Source organism: Peromyscus californicus, unplaced genomic scaffold (genome assembly GCF_007827085.1).
Source record: "Peromyscus californicus insignis strain IS unplaced genomic scaffold, ASM782708v3 Scaffold_10__1_contigs__length_136768540, whole genome shotgun sequence".
Lineage (NCBI taxonomy): Eukaryota > Metazoa > Chordata > Mammalia > Rodentia > Cricetidae > Peromyscus > Peromyscus californicus.
In genome coordinates this window covers 99,158,056-99,173,496 of record NW_026294391.1, presented here as the reverse complement: position 1 = coordinate 99,173,496, position 15,441 = coordinate 99,158,056, and positions in this window count along the sequence as shown.

Below are 15,441 nucleotides of genomic sequence, written 5' to 3'. Positions count from 1 at the left end.
CAAAATAAAAACATGAACATTTATATGTGTGATGCTTTAGTGTAGTGGTTTGATTGAGAATGGCCCTCATAGGCTCATATATTTGAAGGCTTGGTCACGATTAGGAGGTGTGGCCTTGTTGAAAGAGGTGTGTCACTGGACTTTGAGGTTTCCAAATCCCTTGCCAGGATCAGTCTTTCTCTCTCTACCTGCTGCTTATGGATAAGGTGTAAGCTCTCAGCTACTGCTCTAGCACCATGCCTGCCTGTTTGTTGCCTTGCTCTACTCATGATCATGGACTCATCCTCTGAAACTACAAGCAAGTCCCCAATTAAATGCTTTCTTTTATAAATTGCCTTGGTCTCTTCACAACAGTAGAACAGTAACTAAGACACCTAAGTTCCATTCTCATGACAAGAAGGAAGAAGGAGGGAACAATCAAAACTGAAATCGGCAAGATAAGCAAGTCAGCATTCTCCAACAACAGTGTCATCCATAGCTGATAAGCTGGCAAGTAAAACCATGTGACCTGGGTTTTGCTATCAAAGATTCCACATTTGCATGACCTTAGTTCCTAAAGTGCAGGGAGATAAAGAAAATTAACATTCATTGAGCATTTACCTAAATTTGAGTGGAGATTGATTCGATTGTTAAGACGTTTGGAAATTGCTAGATTTTTACTTTCTAATGGCCACAAATCATCTCCTTCAAAGACAAAGCTTACTTTATCAAGTAATTATCTGGGACAACATCATTAAAAGCAGAAACTCAACAGATAAACATATTTACTCCAGACAGACCTTGATCTTTAAACTCTGATGCTCTGTGATTTGGTGTTTATTGCATATTTCCTGCTCACTAGAGTTCCTAAAACAAACATATTAGGGCCAATTAAGGAGAACAAAACCAAATCACTGTTGTGTGATTCTTAGTAAATATTGAAATTATATTTGTTTCTGGGTCTCTGTCACTTGATGCTTTTGATTGATGTGAAATCAAATTAGCCTTGTGTCCAAGTGCTGCTTAAGAATTCATTCTACCTCCATGGAATTCACAAGACACTTCGTGATGAGAATGAGGGACGCTGGGAAAAGGTTTGGGGAAAGATGGTAGTTCTAACAAAGCGTATGAGAAAAAATATGCCAACACTCTTAAGATGGATATGCAGATCTTCCCTGCAGGGAGCTACCTTCTAAAAGGAGTCATCTTCAATGGAGAATTAATTGAAGGAATCAGATTATATGTTAGCAAGTGCAAGGAAAACATAGAGCTTGTTCTCAGATGCTGAAATAGACAGTAGTTAAAAATGGAGTTTGAGAAGAAAATAGAGCTACTTCAAACATGCAAGAACATATCTGAGCTTCAAAGGTTGAACTTTAACTGGAGATATATATATATATATATATCCTTGCTTTGGTAAAGATAATGAAATTTTAATTTGAATAAAGATAGCACCAAATCTATATATGTTTGTATTTTTTGTTAATTTTAGTAGATGGTCAGCTGGGCATGATGGATGTGGTGGTTTAGGTGATAAATGACCTCTGATGTCTCAGGTTATTTGAAAACTTGGCTTCCATTTGATGGTACTGTTTGGGAGGTTTAGGTTGGAGGAGCTGTGTCACTGGAGGCAGGCTCTGAGACTTTAAAGACTTGTGTCACTTCAAGTTCACTTTCCTTCCCACTTGTGGTTTGAGATGTGAGCTCTGAGCTGTTCCTGCTGCCATGCTTGGTGCTTACTATCATATTTCCCCACTCTAATAGTGTTGGACTCTTATCCCTGTGGAACTGTAAGTTCAAATGAAACATTCCTTTTACAAGTTGCCTTGGTCATTGGTATTTCATTATAGCACTAGAAACCCTAACTCAGACAGTGGATTATGTGTATGATCCCAGACCTCAGGAGGCTGAAGCAGGAGGATTGCTATGAATTTTAGGCTATCCTGTGCTACAGAAAAATCATATCTGAACAAATAATAATAATAATAATAATAATAATAATAATAATAATAGTAATGACATCATTAGATATTGAGGGACCTTATGTGAGTGTTAGGATACATGTAATCTTCTATTAACATTCATACCACCACCATCAAGGAATATTTTGCTAATTTAGCTTAGTATGTATTTTTTTTATTATTCCTACAAGTCAAAGATGGGATGATTTAATTTAAAAGGTCACACATATTATAAAATTTTGTGAAAGCAACACAGTTTCCATGTCAATTGTATTACTACTCATATCACAGACTAGGATTCTAGTCCATAGCTAATAGCACCAGTGTGAAACAATAGTAGCATGAAAAACTAATGTACCAGGCTGGAGAGATGGCTAAGCATTAAGGACACTTGTTCTTGCAGAGGACCCAGATTTGATTCCCAGCATCCATATTGTGGCTTACACCTATCTATAACTCTAGTTTTAGCAGAGATCCAATGTCCACATCTGACCTCCATGAGCAGTAGGCACACATGAGATTTCTGAGGAAATTCCCATTTTCTTGAGGTCCATTGTTTCAATAGTCTGATAGATTAAAAGACATGAGTGTCTCCTTAGAATATCTTCATTTCTGTCAGGCCTATTATAGTTCTGTGAATTACTTGTTATAATAGATCTGCAGTCAACATTCAAGTGCAAGTATTCTGTGATCTGTTGACTTGGAGTCAATACTATTGACTTCAGTAAATACCCAGGAGTGGTATAGCTGGGTCATATGGTAGATCTATTGTTAGCTTTTTTGGGGAAAACCTCCAAACTGGTTTACACAGAGGCCTAACCATTGTTTTTTTTTTTCCGAGACAGGGTTTCTCTGTGTAGCTTTGCGCCTTTCCTGGAACTCACTTGGTAGCCCAAGCTGGCCTCAAACTCACAGAGATTCCCCTGGCTCTGCCTCCCAAGTGCTGGGATTAAAGGCATGCGCCACCACCGTCTGGCGAGGCCTAACCATTTTATATTCCTTTCCCCCTGCATCCTTGCCAACATTTGTTATTTCTATTCTTAATGACTGTTATTCTGACTGGAATAAAATGAAATCTCAGTGTAATTTTCATCTGCAGTTCTCTGGTGTCTGTCTAGAGAGGTTGAACCACTTTTCATAGGTTACTGGCCATTTGTGTTTAGCCGCTTCAGAACTGTTCATTTGGTTAGCCCATTTACTGTTTGAGTTGTGTGGTTTCTTGTGATTTAGTTTTTTGTGTTCTTTGTATACTCTAATAGCTGACAAAGTTTTTATCTCATTCCCTAGGCTGATGATTCACCTCATTAACTGTTTCCTTTGCCATGCAGAAACTTTTTAATTTCATGAGTTCCCATTTGTTGATTGCCAGTCTTATTTTCTGAGCTACCGGAAAATCCTTACCGATGCCAATATCTTAGAGTGTTTTCCCTCTAATAGTTTCAGAGTTTTTGGCCTTGCATTAATTTCTTTTGATTTTTGTGCAGGTTGAGTGATGGGGACCTACTTTCTTCCTATGTGTGGATAGCCAATTCTCATCACAAGTTTTGTAGATGTTTGGTGTACTCTTTCCATCTTTGTTAAAATGCAAGTGGCTGCAGTTGTGTGGGCTTGTTTCTAGATCTTCTATTCTGTTCCATTGACCCACAAGTCTGTTTTTGTAACAAGACATATTCTTATGTCCATAGAGATTTTTCTGACACTGTACTAATAATAAATGGCAAAGAATGAACTCATCTTACGTATTACATATATTTATATTATTATATTATATAGAGATATTCTTCCTACCTAGTCTGCTTGTGCTGCCATAACAAAATATCCCAGACTGGGTATTCTAAAGTTAGACATTTATTTTTTTACAATTATGGAAACTATAAGTGAAAAATCAGGGTGTCATTGTGTTGCATGAATCTTAAAAGTTCTTATTAATAAAAACATACCCGGGGCCTGGTATTAGGGTGAATGCTGGAAGATCAGAGAAGCAGAAGTCTATCTCGTGGCTGTTCTGTTTTGTGACCCCAGATAAGTTTATTAAAGTGCACAATATATTGGGGGACATAATATCACCACAACTGGGCATAGCTTGAGCATATATGAAACCTCAAAGCCCACCTCCACAGTGATATACTTCCTTCAACAAGGCCATACCTACTTCAACAAGGCCATACCTCCTAATAGTGCCACTCCCTTTGGGGGACATTTTCTTTCAAACCACTGCACTTGGCAACAGCACGTTTAATCTCTGTTTCTATGATGGTACTTTATTACTTCATCCTCTGGATAACAGGACCATTTCATCTTCACAGGGTAAAAGAACAGGAGAGGGAAGTCATTCCCACAAATTCTTTTTTTTTTTTGGTTGCTAATTTGATTGTTTTTGTGAGACAGTGTCTCATTATGTAGCCCAGACTAGCCTTGAACTCCTGCCTATGACTCCCAAGTACTAAGATCACAGGTGTGTATCACCATACCTAGCTCCAAAGCCCTTTTATAGTATCACTAATCCTTTATAAGGGCAGAGTACTGAGGTTGTAAACTTCTTCCAAAAGGCCCATTTCCAAACACTGCTTCATTGGGGATTAAATTTCTCACATATGCAATTTTGGAGGTGAGAAAATGTAGATGTAATTCTGATCAGTTTTATTAAATAAGAAACACAGAGCCAAATGCAGAGGTAAAAGCTCAAGAGGTCAGAGCAGCAGCCAAGAGCTAAGAACAAGACCGCCTTCTTACCCCTTGCTGTCGTCCTTCCCCTCAGAAAGAGACCTACTTCCTGTGTGTCTGTCTTTTTATTGACTTTCTTTTCTGCCTTCTCATTGGTTGTAAACCCGACCACATGTCTTCCTCATCACTGCCTGTCTGTACAGACCTCCAGGTCTCTATGGTTGGTATTGAGATTAAAGGCGTGTGTCTCCATGCTGGCTGTATCCTTGAACACACAGAGATCTGCCTGTCATGTGATCGGGATTAAGGGTGTGTGCTACCACTGCCAGACTTCTGCTAAATGGCTTGCTGTTGGCTCTGACTCCCAGGCACTTTTATTTATTAACATACAAATAAAAATCACATTTCAGCACAAATAAAATATCACCATCAGAAAACACTGGGACTGAAGATGTGATTTAATGGTTAAGAGCACTTCCATAGGACCCACCCATGTTTGGTTCCCAGCATTCACATGACAGCTAACAACTGTCTGTTACAACTGTTAACAATTCCAGTTCCAGGGGATCTGACTACTTCTAACCTCTGAGGCACCAGGCATACACACTGTACACAGACACACATACAGGCAAAAACATTGATATGTATAAAAAATAAAAATAAATAGAAATCTTTTAAAATGTTCATGCCATAGCAAAGTATAGGGTTTCCATATGGGAATTTTGAAGGAACATAATACAGTTAATATTGTCACGCTACCTGACTCTACTAAGATTCAGTCTTATAATAAAACAAGGTACTGTGGAGCCATGTGGTCAGAAGTCTAACTTTGAAAGGACTGTTTTTACCCCAATGAAATGATAAATCTCCTTCCATATGTTGAAGAGAAAACCAAGCAGTATTTTACATAACTGACCTTATAAAAATAGTCATGAGACCTTCAAGAAGGACAGAAGGGGTCAGGTCAGATATTGACAGGCTGAGCCTGACAGGACTTGCAATTGAAAGGAGATTCATCACTAAAAGGTTGATTTTTTAGTCAATGTAAAAATCAATTATCAGATGAAAGGTTTGTTTTGTATTTGTTCTAGTGGCTATTTCTTCATTCCAATTTCATAGATCAGTTATTATATTTTTATATACATCACTTGCTTTCTTTTCATTTGGGTTCTGACTTACACTTTCTCTATTTTATGCTTATTTGTTAGATAACAGGCAGTCCAGTTAAGAGTGTCAAATATTAGGCTGCTTCTGGCACTTCCTGGAAGAGACCTTCTAAGACCTTCCAAGCCTACATAAGAATTCTCTCAGACAATAGTAACAGAAGTAGAATGACAAATGCCATTTTTGGTGATCTTTAAGTGACCTTGCAGTTACAGGCCCTGCTTTGGGGTTCTGGCTCTGGATTAATTCTGGTGTCTGCTATATGGGAACTGATTTAGGACTTCATTTCCCTCACAATGGGACAGAATATAAAGAACCACAGAAGGTGCATTACATCTGTTTCTTTCTGCAAACTGCTGGGCTTGTCATTCCGTCAGAAAAGGAAATTAGGATTGTCTGACATCATATTCTTCATTGTCAGCTTGATAGATTATCCTGCACATCTCAAAATCTTTGTCAAATTACTTCTTTCCACCTTTTCTTTGTTCTAGCATTTTTTGAGATATGAACACTAACATGTCTCCAGTGTCTGCCCATGGTTTTCTCCACATTAAATGTTGATTTCCATTCACTCAGTCTCAGTATGCAGCTCTCCTACAGGTTTCCATGAGCAGGAAAGCTGGAATGAATCCATGGTGTTGGCTCTGATGAACCAGCCTGCCTCTCTATCATAGGCTTGAAAGCTATCTTATAGTAAAAAACAAACTAGGTTTATTCTTGTTTATGATTTAAAAAAAAAAGAATAGTTTCTGTTCTTCAAGGCCTGGGCTATGCCCCACCTGCAAACTTAACTACATATGGTTTTGTGCTGCCTGTTCCAGGAAATGGCAACCTTGTTTTTGTTTCAAAACTATCTTGCAACCCTACCTTTGTTTCCAAAGTTTGTTACGACTACTTTGTCATGACCACTTTGCAATCATGTCTTTGCTTCAGGTGGTTGTTAGGACTAACCTGTTATGTTTATGTTCTGTTCCTGTAACCCTGCCAAATCTCCCATTTGGAAACCCCCTACCCCTGTACTATAAAAATCTTGCCTTCCTCACATCCAAGGCTGACCTCTTAGAACACTGCCTTAGGGGGAGGCAGCCCATATATAAGAATAAAAAATTTCTTTAATTAATTGCTTGCTTTAATTAATTTGGTTATGATGATTTAGGTCTGTGGTCTTTCTCCTCAGATCTTTGGGATTAACAGCTACCTTTCTATTTCCTACTCCCTTAGCTCTGAGAGTAACTCTTTCTTACCTCCATCAAGAATGAATGCCATGGTGCCTTATATTCTTGCCCAGAAAGTAACTGATTTTGTTTTCCAGCTATCCCCATGGTTAAGGTACTACTGTCCTTCCATAGCTTTTGTCGTTTTAACTGAGTCCTCTTGAAAGACTGAAAATGTCCAAATACCAGAAGAATGAGTCTCTATTGGTAGAATTTCATAGAGGAGTGTGCATGTAAGTTGGAGGCATTTTTTTCATCTCAGCATCCCTTCACTTAGGAATAGCCCTAGACTCCAGCAGTTATCCAGGGAACAGAGGCATTTGTAATAATGGTATCCTCAGTTCCTATGGCTTAACATTTTTCTCAGGCCAGGACTCTGTGCTTTACAGATTGCTTGGTTCAATTAAAGGGATGAGATTTTTGAACGATGCGAAGGTATTTGAACTCCCTTTGCCAGTCCTTCAAGTCCTCCAGTGAAAACAGGAACAATCTTGTGCCAATGCAAACACACAACTCTCAACTCAAAGGGAATAAGAGATGATTTATTCTGAAGCCAAAATATGAATGACCATGGTCTGGAAAAACACAGGTTTAGGTTACCAGTTCAATGATTTCCAACATGAAACTAGTTTGTGGAGTTTTATAGTAACAGAACAAAGAAAGTTCTAAATCAAGGCATCTCAATAATACATTGGCAGAAAAAATCAGAGAGCTAGGTTACCACAAAATGGGGGGCCGGGGGGTGCTGAACTACAGGCTTCACATATTATCTGATAGCATTCTTGGCCCTTTCATTGGTAGAGGATAGGGTTTTGTTAGTACATTCTAAAGGTTTCTACCTGTTTATCAGTACATTAGATCTGACAGAGGTAGGCAAGGAATGGCTATTTAGTAGGCTAAAGATTGGCCAAGAAGACTTGTAATTAGCTTCTGAAACATCAGCATTCCAAACTCCCTGCCATCGTTAAAGTTTTAATCAGCAGGTCCCTGAAGACCCAGTTTCTTTTCAGGAATTCTCATTCACACTTGTATAAAGAGGTGCTAACAATGTCACCTTAAAATAAATGGGTATGACTTTTGTCATACTGAACAATTTAGTCCTTACTAGGTAATCTTAGTCAAATAACTATTGTGGTAAAGAAAATATGATATGACACAATTACTAATTTAGATTGAACAAAATTAGTTTTGAGACATGGTCTCACTCTGTACCTCTGGCTGGCCTGGAACTAGCTATTTAGTCCAGGCTGACCTTGAGTTTACAATGATTTTCCTGCCCCTTCTTTCTAACTGCCAGGATCACACGTGTGGGCCACCATGCCTGGCTGAGTTCTTTGATTTTAAGTATATTTGATGTCCACTAGTTACAAATATTCACTCCATTTGATAGAAAAGGAAATTGAGGTCTACACAGGTGAAGGGCTTGCCCAATACTGCAAAGCTAGTAAGTTTGCAGAATTACAATTAGAACCAAGGTTTTGTGACAGTTCAGTGTATTTTCTATCCTACTTGAATTAGCACATTTAAAACCTTCTAGTTTTTTCTTGCCCTTTCAGATATCAAATTTTTCACTAGTAGCTAGGTAGGGACATGAGGATTCCTAAGAGTCATCGGAGACCATGTTACCTAGACATCGTCATTTTTAGCAAATGGCATCATCAACTTCTGTGTTTTCCCGATTCTGCAGTTTTTGGAGCATAGTTTACAGATGACCCAGATTCCTGTCTCTCTGTTCCACTCTGGCTCTGCTGCAGGCTGAAGTTCCTATTTGGATCTTCCTGATTTTGTCCTGTGATCTAACTGTGGGTATATTTCAGCCCATAAGAAAAGTAGTAATTGTGTTGAGTCCTTAATTCTTCAAATTGGGCTCATTTTATAGGACAATGTAACATCGCATGGGTCTTTCTCCATTTGTGTTGTCATTCTGTGTGCTCAGTTTCTGACCTCAGGCTTATTTTTGTGGATCTGGATCCTCTATTTACTGATTCTAGAGCTAGGAATTCTGGTAAATTCTCACACTTCCTTTTCTCACAGTGTGGTAACGAATCTTGTTATATTCTGGTGCTGGTTAGGGTTTTATCAACTTGACACAGCTGGAGTCATCTGGGAAGAGGAAAGTTCAGCTGAGAATGGCCCCAGTTAGATTAACCTGTGGAGCATTTTCTTGGTTGATGATTGATGTGGGAGGGCCCAGCCCACTGTGGGTGGGACCTCTCCTGAGCAGATGCTCCTGGGTTCTATATGAAAGTAAGTTGAGCAAGGTAGTTAGAAGCACTCCTTCATGGTCTCTGCTGCAGTTCCTGACTTCAGGTTCCTGCCTTGAGTGCTGACTTCCCTCATTGATGGACTATAATTTATAAGCCAAAACAAACCCTTCCTTCCCCCAACTGGTGATAAGAGTTCTTAGAGACCATTAAAGACATTTAACAACCCCAGGGCCAGGCAGACAATTTAAAAGATGACATTGTTGGTGACATAAACCACAACTCTCACCTCAAAGGGCTTACTCTTGAGTCAAAAATTGAGTGACTACGGCCTAGGAACACAGATTCAATGTATTCCAAATTCCATATTCTAACACGGCATAAGTTTCATAAAATGTATATAGTCCTAGATAGGTGGGTCACAGCAAAGTGGGGGAAATCTCTGCTAAAGGCCTCAGATGCTGCCTGACAACATCCATAACCAGATATACTATTAACAACAGAGTCTAGAAGAGGAGTTCACTATTCTAGAATCTGGTGGAGGCTAGAGGTCTCTTCATACATTCCAAAAGATTTTCTGAGTCACAGCAATGTTAAGTATATACAGAGATGGGATGGGCAAAAAGTGAGGATTCATGAGGGCTAACATAACCCAAGAGAATTTGTGATTAGGCTCTGGACTTTCAACATTCCAACTTTTCCAAGATCCTTGAAATTTTTCTAATCCATTAATCAGCTTTTGTAGGAATAGCTTCTTCCAGAAACTTTCATTCACAGCATTGAAGGTAATAGTACAAATGTATTGCTCAGTTTGGTGGAACAGGCCTGCAAGCAAATGTAAGTTGGGATGTTGTAGTAGTAGGATCTCGAGTTCAAGGTTGACTAAGCCATATCATGAATTTAGGGCTATCCTGAGGAACTTAGAGAGAACCTATTTCAAAATAAAAAGTAATAGGGCTCAGTGGTAGAACATTTGCCTAACATGATGAGGTCCGGAACCCAATCCCCATAACTACCAAAAAACAAACAAAGAAGTGCAAGAAACAGAGTATGCTTCTGGCAAAGTGTGGTGACCAAGGTCTGTAATTCCAGTACTCAGAGGTTGACACAGGAAGACCATAAGTTTGAGGCTAGCCTGGGCTAGATAATGAATTCCTGGGCAATGATGGCTCCATAGCAAGGCCCTGTCTTAAATAAACAGACAGGAAGAAAAACAAGAACAGAAAATATGTTCCATACCTGGAACTGAAATCTTGAAGTGATCAAAGATGAACTGTCAAAGGTATTCAGAATAGCTTTATAGATGACATTATCATTTTTCCATGGCAGTCCAGTCACCAACACCAGAAATAAGACTTTCAGAAACTAAGACAGTAGCAACAATATTTTACTGTCTGATTCTTAGAAACAGCAAACATTTGAGAAAAAAAATTATATAATGTTAACATGATAAAAAAAAAGAACACTTCTTGCCAGGGTATGTTTTATTGCCAACAGCTGGTGGTCAGCACTAATGGGGTGGTATGGGGGTGGCGCTACTGTTACTAGAGTGGTTAGGGTCAGAGCCTGAGCATTGCCAGTCCTAACAGGCACCTGCTCTCAATAGGCCAATTAAACAAAAAGTAATAGTGAAAAGCAGAAAAGAGATTTATTCAGTGAGGCCACATTGGGAGGCTGAACAAAGAGGTCTAGCAAACCACCACTTCAAGATTTTGACAAGAGGTTTAGATTTAAATAGAGGGCAAGAGGTGTGCAAAACTAAGCAGTCACTGAGCAAGGTGTGGCCCTGCCCATCATCAGTGTCTGGACTCCAGTGTCTCTTCCAAGGTGGTCTGACAAGTTGTCAGAACTGTGTGACATTTCTTTCCAGGAGACAAGCCCCTGGCACTTTGGCTAGCACTGAGGCCTGAGCCTCTTCTTTCTCTCAGCATGAGATTCCTGGGGAAATTCCAGTCCCTCGGGGAGCATTGTCTCAATAGTTTGATAGCCAAAGAAAGGGGTCTGAGTGTCTCTTTCGAACAACTTCATTTCGGCCAGGACAATTACACTGCTGGCGGAGTTTGAGATGGGAAGAAGCGTCTCCTGAAACTTCCCAGTCCATGTGCATGCAAATCACTTCACATCACAAAAACCATCTCTCTGGAATTCAATTAGACTCCCAAAAGTAAGCAATAACCTCCCACCATTGTGCTTTCTGCCTCTTAAACACTTTTTTTTAAGATGAGAGAGTGTTTTTATATTTCCTATTTCCCTGCATGTCCTATTGGAGCAAAAAAGGGGACCAAAGAAACAGGCTCTCACTGAGGTAAAAACAACACTCTCAGACTTTAATACACAGAAGTTTGCACTTGAACCTGTTTCTTAGTCTGGGATGGAGGCTAAAGAGGTGCAGTCAAGGATTGAACACTCATTCACACACAGCAGTCCAATCAAAATGAATTCTATTCATTCATCACTGATTCACTCAACAAACATTTGAATGCCTTTAGTTTATCATATGTTGTATTTGGCATTGAGGGTGTACACAAAAATATAAGTGGTAAAAAAAAGAAATGGAAAGTATTATGAGAATATAGGATTCAAGAATCTCATGAGAAAGGAGTAGCATGGTTGTGGAAGGCTGTCATGAGAACTTCATAAAAAGTACAAGTTAGGGGGAAAACATGTCCATGCAGAGGGAAGACATATATGATATGTCTAAGTATGAATGAGCTCAACTGGTTAGCGAGAGTGAAAAGATGGACATAACCATATCATACAAAGTCATATAGACAAAAAAACCAGTTTTACTTTTGTTTTGTCATCTCTGAATCATATTCCCCAAACTATCAGCTCTGACTGCTTCCCAAACTATTCAGGCTTTGATGTCTTTCTGCCCTTCTATTAGTTTTCTATAGAAAACTGACAGAAAACCAAAAGATTCTAAATAACATCAGAAATAACCTGAGAGACTATTACTAACTGTCAAGAAATGGAGACCTCGGGGCTAAGAGATTACTATGCTTGCAGATGATCTGAGTTTAGTTCCTAGCACCCACATGGTGGTTCACAACTGTCTGAAACTCCAGTTGCAAAGGATCTGATACTACATCTGACCTCCATGGGCTTCTGCATGTCCATGCTGCCAGGCACACAAAATAAAATAAAATAAAGATTTTTTATAAAGAACTGAAGAGAGATCTCAGCTCTTTCAGAGGACCTGGGTTTGATTCCCAGGACCCACAGGGTGGCTCACAACCATCTTTATCCACTTCCAAGGGATTCCAACACACTATTTACCTATGCAGAAACAAGGAATGCATCTAGTAAATAGACACACATGCAGGCAAAAACACGAAACATATTCTTTAATGGAGAATAACTATGAGAGTGAAGGAGGGACTGATACATTTTCTGAACAATATCATATGAGCTGACTTGTTTTGTGTTGTCATTGCTGGTGTTTGGCACATATTATCAATTTATAAGTACTTTTTTGATGAATTGATGTGCTTTTAGAATATTATTTGCAGAAGTCTGCAAGAACTACTGAATTTAGATCTCCTAAATATTCCCAAACTGCCTTGATGTGGTTCTACACACCCATAACTCTGGACAGTGTAGCAGGGGAACATTGACTTCAAGGTCAGCCTGGGCTACATAGTGAGACCATGTCACAAAAATAAATGAATGAAAAAATAGACAAATAGGTAGGCATATAAATAAATCTTCACCAAATGGGTCAATGGGCCATTATTAGAGAACCAAGCTGATTTTACAATTATTGATATGAACAAGTAATGTTTTTCTTAAAAGAGATGAGATGGAGGTAGGAAACATCTGAGAACAACAACAACAAAACAAACAAACAAACAAAAGATGTTCTCAGGACTCACTGAAGGTGATACCTCAGAGACCCCAAGTTAAGGCACTCTGTGCCATCTAGATTTGTTGTGTCCATAAATGATTTCACAATAATATTTATAAAATAATTTGTGTGTATAAGATAGAGATTGTTTGAATTCAAGTGAAAGGAAATGTCTTTAGATGCTACTAAAGTGTACATGAACAGTAAAGTGATCTGTAGTCTTTTTATTTAACATTTCGCAGTGTTATAGTGTTACATGCTATCTACCAGTAAAGTCTGGCCAGTTGGTGGCTGGGGAGATAGTTCTATGGGTAGAGGGCTTGGCAAGTATGAACATGAGAACCTAAGTGTGGATCCCTAGGGAAGGGTAGACTGAGAAACCCTGGACAGGTGAGTTGCCTTGACTGATAACACCCGTGGAAGTTTCAGATCAGGCCCTCTATGTACCAGGCTCCACTGTTACCTACCACTTCAAGCCTGCAGAACTGGCCCGTGGATGGAATCTTCCATTCCTCCAATTTCTCCCTTTTCCTGTACTCTAAAACCCCAGGCCTACTCTGCCATATGCACTCAGTCTCTACTCCCTTGGAGAGACTGATCGCTTCAGTTGTTCTGATTAAAAGAACAATTTTACTTGAGATGCCTGTCTGCTTTCTTTTATTTCCATGCCACCTCCATCAATCCTCATTGAACTCTCTCTGGGTGACCTCCCTCTCCCCTTACCCATCTCTCTCTGTTCTGAAACCCACACAATGGAGAACATGGCTGCTTGCCCAGTTTCCCAGTGCTTAGTGGCCACCAGTGATGACTTGAAACCTCTGTGGTTTTAGTATGCCATGTAAACTCAGTTTGCATCTTTTCCCATATCTTCTCCTTACCCCATTCTGACCTTCAGGGCAGAGGCCCTTCCCCATTTGTCTACTGGACCACATCCAACACAAACCCACTAGGAAGGCAACGCCTGCCCAGTGTCTACAGTTATCCCAGACCCAGGGCCTCTCTGGAACTCCTGGAGCTCCTTAGCTTTTGCCCTTGGCTTTTGCTGCCTGATTTCCACAATCAGGGAATGACATCATCTGCAAAACAGGCTCATTCTTCCTGCCACTCTGTGACCTTAGGTATGACTTGGGGGAAATATTGTAGCCTCCCTCTACCTTGCTTTCCAAGATGGGTTCCAAATTGTGCTCAACAACACCCCTTTGGCATGCTGAAAATAAAACCTCAAAACTAGGTTTGCCAACTTCAGACCTGCTATTCTTGTGTGGCTCTCTATTAAGATCTGGCCCCAATATCAATAAGATAATGGAAAAGCCTGGCCTGAATTCAGTACTTTTGCCTTCCAAATCTTTACTGACTTAGATAACGTCACCAGACAAAACAGCAAAAGATCTGAAGTATTCCCTACCTTCAAGTCTCTTTTCTATCTTTTATTCTTCCATTTCTGCACTTCAGGTTTTATCAGCCCCAACTTCTAAACCTAATTCTCTAAACTCCCTCTCAGGTGGTAATCTGGCTGATGAAAGTCCCTCTCTATCAAAGCACAGCTTATTAAGTTATGTTAGCAAAATTTTCTGTTCTCTTTAAGTGGAGATTCTGGTTGTGGGTGGGATTGTCCTTTACACTCCAGACTCATGCATTTTGTCCTCCAAAGCCCGGGTCTGGGTTAGACTGGCTCCTTGACTTTGTAACTTGGAAAAGAAAAAAAAAGGCCAATTCTTCCCCATCCTAGAAATGAGCTGATATCATTCCTTGGGAAGTTACTCTTCTATAACTTTTGTTTTTACATCATGTACTCAGTACCAAATTGGCTTACAAGTAAATGCTCATGTAAGCTAAAGATCTATCTATCTATGTGGCTCTAAATGAACTTATACATTCTGAGTAAAGATTTTTCAGTATGATTGCTTTGGGTCACCCACATTCCCATTGGTAACCCTTTACAAATTCTCTTATAAGTAAGTCCAATAAACTTATTGGTTTCTCCATGGTGAACTTTGAAACTGAACTTTGATTTGACATTGGGACCTTAGGAAGAGGGAATAGACCTTGCTTAGCCCTCCCCCAAACTCTTCCCCAGGGATTAAATTCTCTCAACAGGTACTAAATTCATTTGATAATGCTATTATGTCTCACGGTATTAAGAAATACAAAAAAAGTTATAAGTATAAAAAGATAGACATTGTTTTAGTAAAGAAGGAATTATATATGAGTATTAGGATAGATTGATGAAAGTTTTGTGAATGGAAAAAAGAAAGTAGAGCACTTTTGCAAGTTGGGAAGCTTTGAGTAAGTTATTTAAGGTACATAGAGTATGAGAATTAGAGATCATATAAATGATATTAAAGTTTCTAAGGTCTAAGATAAACAATTACAAAAACTGGCTAAAACGTATTTCAAATCAAAGTTTA